Genomic DNA, 9,508 nt, shown 5'->3' on the forward strand with positions numbered 1-9,508 from the left:
GTTCGGCATAGACGCTCTGGCTGTTGATCGAACATTGTGCCAGATACAGGGGTTGGACAGAAATGTGGAATCACCGCGAGAAATGCATGCTTGAACATAAATGCATATGCTATCCAAACCTGTAGGTTGCGCTGCTGTATTTGACCACGAACAGCAACTGTGCAACGTTGTCAATACAGGGCTATTACAAATGATTGAAGCGATTTCATAAATTCGCTGTAGCTCCATTCATTGACATATGGTCACGACACACTACAGATGTGTAGAAAAACTCATGAAGTTTTGTTCGGCTGAAGCTGCACTTCAAGTTTCTGCCGCCAGAGCGCTCGAGAGCGCAGTGAGACAAAATGGCGACAGGAGCCGAGAAAGCGTATGTCGTGCTTGAAATGCACTCACATCAGTCAGTCATAAAAGTGCAACGACACTTCAGGACGAAGTTCAACAAAGATCCACCAACTGCTAACTCCATTCGGCGATGGTATGCGCAGTTTAAAGCTTCTGGATGCCTCTGTAAGGGGAAATCAATGGGTCGGCCTGCAGTGAGCGAAGAAACGGTTGAACGCGTGCGGGCAAGTTTCACGCGTAGCCCGCGGAAGTCGACGAATAAAGCAAGCAGGGAGCTAAACGTACCACAGCCGACGGTTTGGAGAATCTTACGGAAAAGGCTAAAGCGGAAGCCTTACCGTTTACAATTGCTACAAGCCCTGACACCCGATGACAAAGTCAAACGCTTTGAATTTTCGGCGCGGTTGCAACAGCTCATGGAAGAGGATGCGTTCAGTGCGAAACTTGTTTTCAGTGATGAAGCAACATTTTTTCTTAATGGTGAAGTGAACAGACACAATGTGCGAATCTGGGCGGTAGAGAATCCTCATGTATTCGTGTAGCAAATTCGCAATTCACCAAAAGTTAACGAGTTTTGTGCAATCTCACGGTTTAAAGTTTACGGCCCCTTTTTCTTCTGCGAAAAAAACGTTGCAGGACACGTGTATCTGGACATGCTGGAAAATTGGCTCATGCCACAACTGCAGATCGACAGCGCCGACTTCATCTTTCAACAAGATGATGCTCCACCGCACTTCCATCATGATGTTCGGCATCTCTTAAACAGGAGATTGGAAAACCGATGGATCGGTCGTGGTGGAGATCATGATCACCAATTCATGTCATGGCCTCCACGCTCTCCCGACTTAACCCCACGCGATTTCCTTCTGTGGGGTTATGTGAAAGATTCAGTGTTCAAACCTCCTCTACCAAGAAACATGCCAGAACTGCGAGCTCGCATCAACGATGCTTTCGAACTCATTGATGGGGACATGCTGCGCCGAGTGTGGGAGGAACTTGATTATCGGCTTTATGTCTGCCGAATCACTAAAGGGGCACATATCGAACATTTGTGAATGCCTAAAAAAAACTTGTTGAGTTTTTGTATGTGTGTGCAAAGCATTGTGAAAATATCTCAAATAATAAAGTTATTGTAGAGCTGTGAAAATCAGACAGTCTTCTGTGTAGTTCTGAGTGTATTATGTCGGAGCAGTGAATTCGAACGTGTGCAAATTGCTGATGCTTCCACAAGCAAGGGAGCCGAAGTTTTTCATGTTGCAAGAGGCGCCGTATACAAGGTTTGCACCGCATCCAGGGAAAGCGGAAAAACATCATTCACTAAATTACTACTTGGACGAAAGTGTGTGCTGGGTGATCGTGATGGATGTCATTGAAGAGAGTTGTGACGAAAAATAAGTGAACGACAGCTGCAGATATAACTGAAGAACTGAATGTTGCGCTCGTGAACCACGTCAGCAGCGAAATAACACGAAGGGAAGCTACTTAAGCAGGGGATTCCAGAGGTGTCTGGAATTCCAAAACCACTCATCGGTGATGCAAATCCCAGTAACAGTAAAATTGAAACCTGGTAGTCAAGGGAAGGTAGGATTCAGTTACGATTGTGGACGGGGCCGTAATCAGTTACTATTGGTTGCGTTTTACAGTTGCACACAATTTATTTTAAACCAGTAATTCTAGACTCGACAATAAATAAAAATACCACAAGTTATTAATGAAGGAATAAACAACTGTTTATATAATAGTGTTTCAAGTGAGTTACAATTTAGCAAATCACCATTAAATACAGATACGACAGGTAATGTTTTAAAAGCAAGCCACTGTGATCTGATCAGAAGGCCTTACACGCCAGGAATGGCAATAAATTAAGAATTGTTTAAGAACTCGCTGTAATTTACAACTTACATGATTGAAATATTAAAGGTAAGTCGCCACAAACACAGCAGAAGGCATCAGACGCCAGGAATGGCAGTAAATAAGGGTTTAAGTCTTACTGCTAAAATACAAATATCAAATTAGATGGCTCTGAGCACTATGGGACTTAACATCTATGGTCATCAGTCCCCTAGAACTTAGAACTACTTAAACCTAACTAACCTAAGGACATCACACAACACCCAGCCATCATGAGGCAGAGAAAATCCCTGACCCCGTCGGGAATCGAACCCGGGAACCCGGGCGTGGGAAGCGAGAACTCTACCGCACGACCACGAGCTGCGGGCTATCAAATTAGAATTTTAAGGCAAATGACCACAATCACGGCTGAAGGCCTTACACGCCAGGAACGGCAGTAACAAAAAAAATTAGAAACCTGCTGTAAAGCAGCAAATACAATAGCAAAGGTTAATTTAAAAAAACAAGCAACTGATCACCAATCGGGCGAAATAAGATGATGGTAAACTTTGTAACACAACCCTTAACATCCACTGAACACTACACTGCAAGATTTATTGCAGAATGCGACCAGAAATATTAACTAGATATATATAACCTTTAATGTAGGCATTGCAAGATATTGTAATAAATAATACAACAATAAAAGTTCCTTAAAGGGTTCTGAGGCAGATTATACCCGCCGAAGGCGTGGGCTGAAGGAACGTTACCTTCTTTTAGAACACACATGTCTTACAATAATCAAGGGGCCATAGACGGTATTCCAGGAATCGACCTCTGAGAAATTCCAGCAACAAATACTTTCGCGAGCGATGAGATAGACAGCCAAGAGTTGCATTCACTTCACAAGATGGTAACTCAGACTAGTGGCAGTCTAACGAATGACTAATGATAATCTTGCTGAAGCTACCTGACGTCCGATAAACCAAATGCAGCGACGGAACAATTGCCAAAGCCGCAACCGGCGGTCTGCACTACGTCCCCAAAATACTGTGTTTAGAGTGCCTGGAACGAGGAAGGAACCACTACCACCAGAGTAGAAGAATCACCCACCGGCCTACAATCAAGAAAGCTGTCAAAACTACACGCCTTACCAGACAGCAGCGGCAAGGTGAGGAAACGTACACTGCCGTTACATACACTAACCCCCAGGGCAGATAACTGGGTCGTTAGCGACCACCAGGCAAGAAAAATTACCGCTGGTTGAACTTAACAAATTGTAACGAGTTCGACGCAGTAAACAGTAATAATAAGTCAAGGAAAGCTAATCAGATCCGGCTTCCCCAAGCACTCCACTCACTGCTCTTCGCCTCGGCGACTCTACGAGTTGCAACACGAACCCAAGTCACTGGAGAATCGCGAGAGATCACAATGGAGGAGGTCTCTCTACTTGCATTGAAATGCACTCATCTTAAAGCTTGCTGGATCCGGTTTACGACGAGGTCGTGCACCCTCGTGACCACAGCCCTTCCATCTGGCAGTCCATGCGAGCCGCCAGCGCTCCCGGCGTGTTCTGGCACTGCGCGGACCTGGCTCCTCCAGTGTCCCCGACCGAACTGGCACACTGACACGACCCAGAAAGACAACGACGTCGCCCCGAAGATAGGGCAACAGTTAAAACGTACCGATAACCGCCGCTGCTGCCACTAGCGGACAGGACACGCTTGCGAAATCGAGTGGCGCCAGTCAACACGAGAAGAAGACAAACAACCGCAACCGTGCCAACTAAATGATACCGTCAGGGCTCCAAGAGAGGGCGGAAACCTACCAACAGCACCAACGCGAGCTGCAGCATGGCTAAAGAATGTGGTGCTGAAGCCGTGAAACCTAGACTATGGTGTAATGGAACGTCATTTGGTCGGATGGGTCTTGTTTCACACTGTTTCGAACTTCTGGTAGAGTTTACGTCCCAAAAGTGAAACATGGCAGGGACTCGGTGATGGTTTGCGCACCTGTATCGTGGTAATCCATGGGGCCCATGGTTACTCTGCAAGGTCACATACTGCCAACTATTATGTGAACATTTTGGCTGATCAGCTCTGTTTCATAGAACAATGTTCCTTCCCCAATGGTGATGCTGTGTTCCAGGACAACAGAACCCCTGTACACACAGCTCGCTTCATTCAGAGCTGGTTTTTTGAGCACGAGGATGGGTTCTTGCATCTCCCCTGGCCACCACGGAGCCTTTGTAGTGTACTTTGGAGAGAAAGTTGCGTGATAGCTATCCATCTCCATCGTCGTTACCTCAACTTGCAATTAATTTATAATAAGAATGATGTAAGATTCCCTTGAAAACCATACAGAGTTGTATTTCTCAGTTCCGAGACCACAAGAAACTGCTCTGAATGTCAACGGGTTTCGTACATTGTATTAAGCATGGTGTTCAGAAGAAACGGAACATCTTGAACGACTAGAGATAGGTCGTTCATATTCAAAGGACGTGTACATTAGTATCTTCTACAGAAATGATTAGCATTTGATCCATGTCCACCAGCGGGTTCAAAGTGAACACTGATATCGCGGCGCAACAAAAAAATGGTTCAAATGGCTCTGAACACTATGGGACTTAACTTCTGAGGTCATGAGTCCCCTAGAACTTAGAACTACTTAAACCTAACTAACCTAAGGACATCACACACATCCATGCCCGAGGCAGGATTCGAAACTGCGATCGTAGAGGTCGCGCGGTTCCAGACTGTAGCGCCTAGAACCGCTCAGCCACGCCGACCGGCGCGGCGCAACACCGCAAACCCATAAAATACGGACCGAGCGAGGTGGCGCAGTCGTTAGACACTGGACTCGCATTCGGGAGGACGACGGTTCAATCCCGCCTCCAGCCATCCTGATTTAGGTTTTCCGTGATTTCCCTAAATCGCTCCAGGCAAATGCTGGGATGGCTCCTTTCAAAGGGCACGGCCGACTTCCTTCCCTAATCCGATGAGACCGATGACCTCGCTGTCTGGTCTCCTTCCCCAAACAACCCAACCCCAACCCATAAATTATGACTGCTGCTCTCGTTGCCGCTATAAAGCGAAAGTAATGTATCAGTGTGACTCGAGCAGAAGTGCAGGATGCCTCAGAGACGTATCTGTGAACCGTACCGTCAAGTCCGTGAGTTTGAATGAGAGCGCGTTATTGGCCTGAGAGAATGTGAAGCATCCGTCCGGGAAATTGCTGCTCGTGTGGGGCGAAATGTTTCGGCGATGCAACGGGTGTGTGCATAATGGTTCTCGGAAGGCCGTAGAACATGACGAGACGCGTCACGTCCAGTGATCTCTATACAACCTGGATGTAGAAGTCTGGTCTCCGAGTATACAACTGCAGCGTGTCTGCAAATACACATGCTTTACATCGTCCGCCATATTGTAGTTTGGCAAACAAATTTCCATCGGTCTGCATGTGACAAAGAATTGCAGATTGATTTCTTGATTTGAACTTTATGCCACCATATGATGTAATAGGCTGATGAGGGAGCAGAATTGAAAAGTATTTTCTTTTCTTGTTCTGGTGACATTTCCTAGCAGCCATGGTGTAGTTTGGCAAGAAACGAAATATGAGCATCTATGGCTGGTACGATCAGACAGCTGAAGTTCAACATCAAGGTAGTATAGAGATCACTCGCCACGTCGCACCACTCAGACCATCGCCCGAGAAGGTCGACACCTCAGCCGAATGGCACTGCAGGGCAGACCTGCATCCGCCTCGGCTCTGACGCAGCAGTAATATAACACATCGTACACTATCAGCGATGACAGTCGGTCGCCGTTTACTATCACGTGTGTTAAATGAGCGTAGTCCACTCATCCGCCTACCATTAACGAATGTGCAGAAATATGCCAGACGCCAATGGCGCTTGTAACTATGTCACTAGAGGTAGGAATGGCAGTAGATAGTGTTTTCAGACGAATCCAGGTTCTGTTCGTTTGAAAATGACGGCCACATTTTGGTTCGCCGCAGACAGGGGACTGCGTTTGCACAAGACATACAGCGCCATCTCAAAGCCTTATGGTGCGGGGTACCATTGGGTACAACCACAAATGACACTTGGTGCGTGTCCAGGTCAGGTGAGAAGTGTAACCTACGTGAATGACATCCTGCGACGCGTAGCCATATCCTTTCTGCACAACATTCCAGACGCCATTTTCCAGCAAGACAGAGCACGATCACATGTTGCTGCACGTACACGTACTGCCGGCCGTTGTGGCCGAGCGGTTCTAGGCGCTTCAGTCTGGAACCGCGCGACCACTACGGTCGCAGGTTCGAATCCTGTCTCGGGCATAGATGTGTGTGATGTCCTTAGGTTAGCTAGGTTTAAGTAGTTCTAAGTTCTAGGGGACTGATGACTTCAGATGTTAAGTCCCATAGTGCTCAGAGCCATTTGAACCATTTGAACACCTACTTTCTTGGTCTCAGAGGAAGTCAGTCTTTTGCTCTGGTCGCCAGACCACCTGACTTGTCGCCAATCGAGAATGTGTGGATATGGTGAAGCGACGGGTGCAGCACTGTGACCCAATGCCAACCACCACAGATGAACTTTGGAACGAGGTGAATGCAGATATACCCCAGGATGCCATTCGCGTCTTATACGCGTCCATGCCACGCGTGAAACAAGTTATCAGGGCCCTTAGTGTACTCTGTGCCTGTTTGGCAACAGGACACAACATGAACCGAGGTAACTGAAATGCTAATCATATCTGCAGAACATACTAATGTACATGTCGTGTGGATATGAACGTCCTGTCTCTAGTCGTTCAAGGTGTTCTATTTTTTTCTAAACATGGGTGTATTTCCATATTCTTCTCCACCCTCTGTAACATCTCGCTTTTAGGCGTGGTGGTGGTGGTGGTGGTGGCGGTGGTGTCTTTTGTTTTGTTATTTTGCTAGAGATGTTAGAAAAGGTCTTGGGAAAAAGTCTGAAAAAAGAGTTGCTGCATTTAGCACTTCAGACTTCGCGTCAATACCATCTGTTCACAGAGGCGTGCACGAACTCTAACTGAAACTGAACAAAATACATGTTTAGATGTGTAACACCAAAGCTGCTATTTATTAACCACCTGATCAGTTGCAGGCTATTCCCATTTTCGCAACCCACAGTGGACATTTCTGTTTACATCATCACACTTAAATGTGTCCCAAATCTTTATTATCCGACTTGATGTGATCCAGTTGACAATGATATATTACGCACATACGAGAAATTGTTCTTATTGGATTACATTGCGTATCACGGCGATTTATTTACGATAACAGTATATTGTTCACATACCTATCAAAAGTTATGATTTGACGGGAAAAGACAAATCCGATAATTCTGTGTCTCAGTAACTGCATACGCCACTCCTGTTATCACATCGTCCAGAGGTTCTTGATGAAGATGGTGCGGAGCTTGAGAACTCCAACGCCGATTGTTCTGGGCTATTCAGACTAGTCTGAAGCGCTAACTGACGTAACGAGTTTTTCCCCAAGACAGCTATTAACTCGTCCACACTACCTGATCGAAAGTATCCATACCCTTATCAGTGGACATTAATATGGGGTGTGTCCACCCTTCGCCTTTATGATGGCCTGAACTCTTCTGGGTTCAATTTCAATAAGGTGACTGAATGTCTGTGGAGCAATAGTAGCCAATTTCTTCCTCAAGAGCCAAAACGTGAGAAGGTAGTGGTCTTGGACGCTGGTGTCCGAAACGACATCGACGTTCCAAGCTGTCCCAAAGGTGTCCAGTTGGGTTCAGTTCGGTCCCCTAGGCAGAACGGTCTATCATGAATGTTATCGTCTACAAACAATTGCCTCACAGATGCTGTTTTATGACAGAGTGCATTGTCGTGCTGGTACAAACGATCATCGTCTCAGAAATGTTCCTCTAACGTTCGCAATACACAATGGAATAAAATGTGTTCATATCCGTCCGCAATTACAGTTTTCTTAAGCGTAATAACGGGACCACACCGCAATTACAGTTTTCTTAAGCGTAATAACGGGACCACACCCTAACCCCAGAAAACACCCCAGTACTATTCAATTCACGATTGACTAATACTGAGATAAGAGAACTGCAGAAGAGCAAAATTAAGAATCGAGAAAAAATGCGACTGGCCTATTCGATTCTACACGCATTATGCGAAAGAACTTGCTTCCTTCTAGAAGCACTTTACCGTAGTTTGTTGCAACGACCATGGGTTCCAAACGACTGAAAAAAGGAGCAGATCATCCCAATTTCCAATTAGGTTCGTCGGATGAGTGCACTTAAGTATAGCCCTATATCGCTGTTTATTTTAGAACTATAGAGAATGTTTTACGGTCACTCATTACGACGTTTTTAAGCAAAGAGGATTTCTTCTATATGAGTCAAAGTGGATCTTGCAAACAGAGATGTATAACACTGCTTAGAATATGAGCTTACGCAGTATTGGACCAGCCATGTGACTGGATTCAGGACTTCCTAGCAGATATGACTTAACGCGATAGAAAGTGAAGACTGCTGTATTTTTCTGTCTTTGAACTTTTACCTGCTAGTTTTTAAATGTGCATTTGCACAACGGATTTTTTTTATCCGTTCAAATGATATAATAAGACTGCAATTAAATTTTAATGAAAGAATCTACGCCATGAAAAGTTTAATCATGATAGCTGGAACTGCCGTCTTTATTTTGAAACAGTGCTGTGCTATATCTTCTGCTTTAAAAAAGTATTGTGCTCCCCATGTGTACCCCTAATGCGCTCTGTGTTACCTTCAAGACGACGGTAACTTCGCTTGAGTGCATCGATATTTTCTTGATGTTGATTTTTAGGTAAATGATAAATTGAAACATGGGAGCTACAATTACTACTATAACTTATCATTTCCACTGTGTTTTAAGGCATCAACTTTTACCACACATTATTGTGATTGATTTCACGATGGCCGGCCGGAGTGGCCGAGCGGTTCTAGGCGCTACAGTCTGGTGCTGCGCGACCGCTACGGTTGCAGGTTCGAATCCTTCCTCGGGCATGGATGTGTGTGATGTCCTTAGGTTAGTTAGGTTTAAGTAGTTCTAAGTTCTAGGGGACTGATGACCTCAGAAGTTAAGTTCCATAGTGCTCAGAGCCATTTGAACCATTTTTGAATTTCACGATGTTCAGCACAGATAACAAAAACTTATTCGATGATTCTCTTATTCAACAATAGCATCTACCTCGTGTCCTCAGTACTCTTCCAAAATATGTTAATTATTCAGTATTTTCAGCAGCACTTCTTGACGTCCTAGGAGTCACATCCAGCGATTTGGCGTCT

Source organism: Schistocerca cancellata, chromosome 1, assembly GCF_023864275.1.
Source record: "Schistocerca cancellata isolate TAMUIC-IGC-003103 chromosome 1, iqSchCanc2.1, whole genome shotgun sequence".
NCBI classification, from domain to species: domain Eukaryota; kingdom Metazoa; phylum Arthropoda; class Insecta; order Orthoptera; family Acrididae; genus Schistocerca; species Schistocerca cancellata.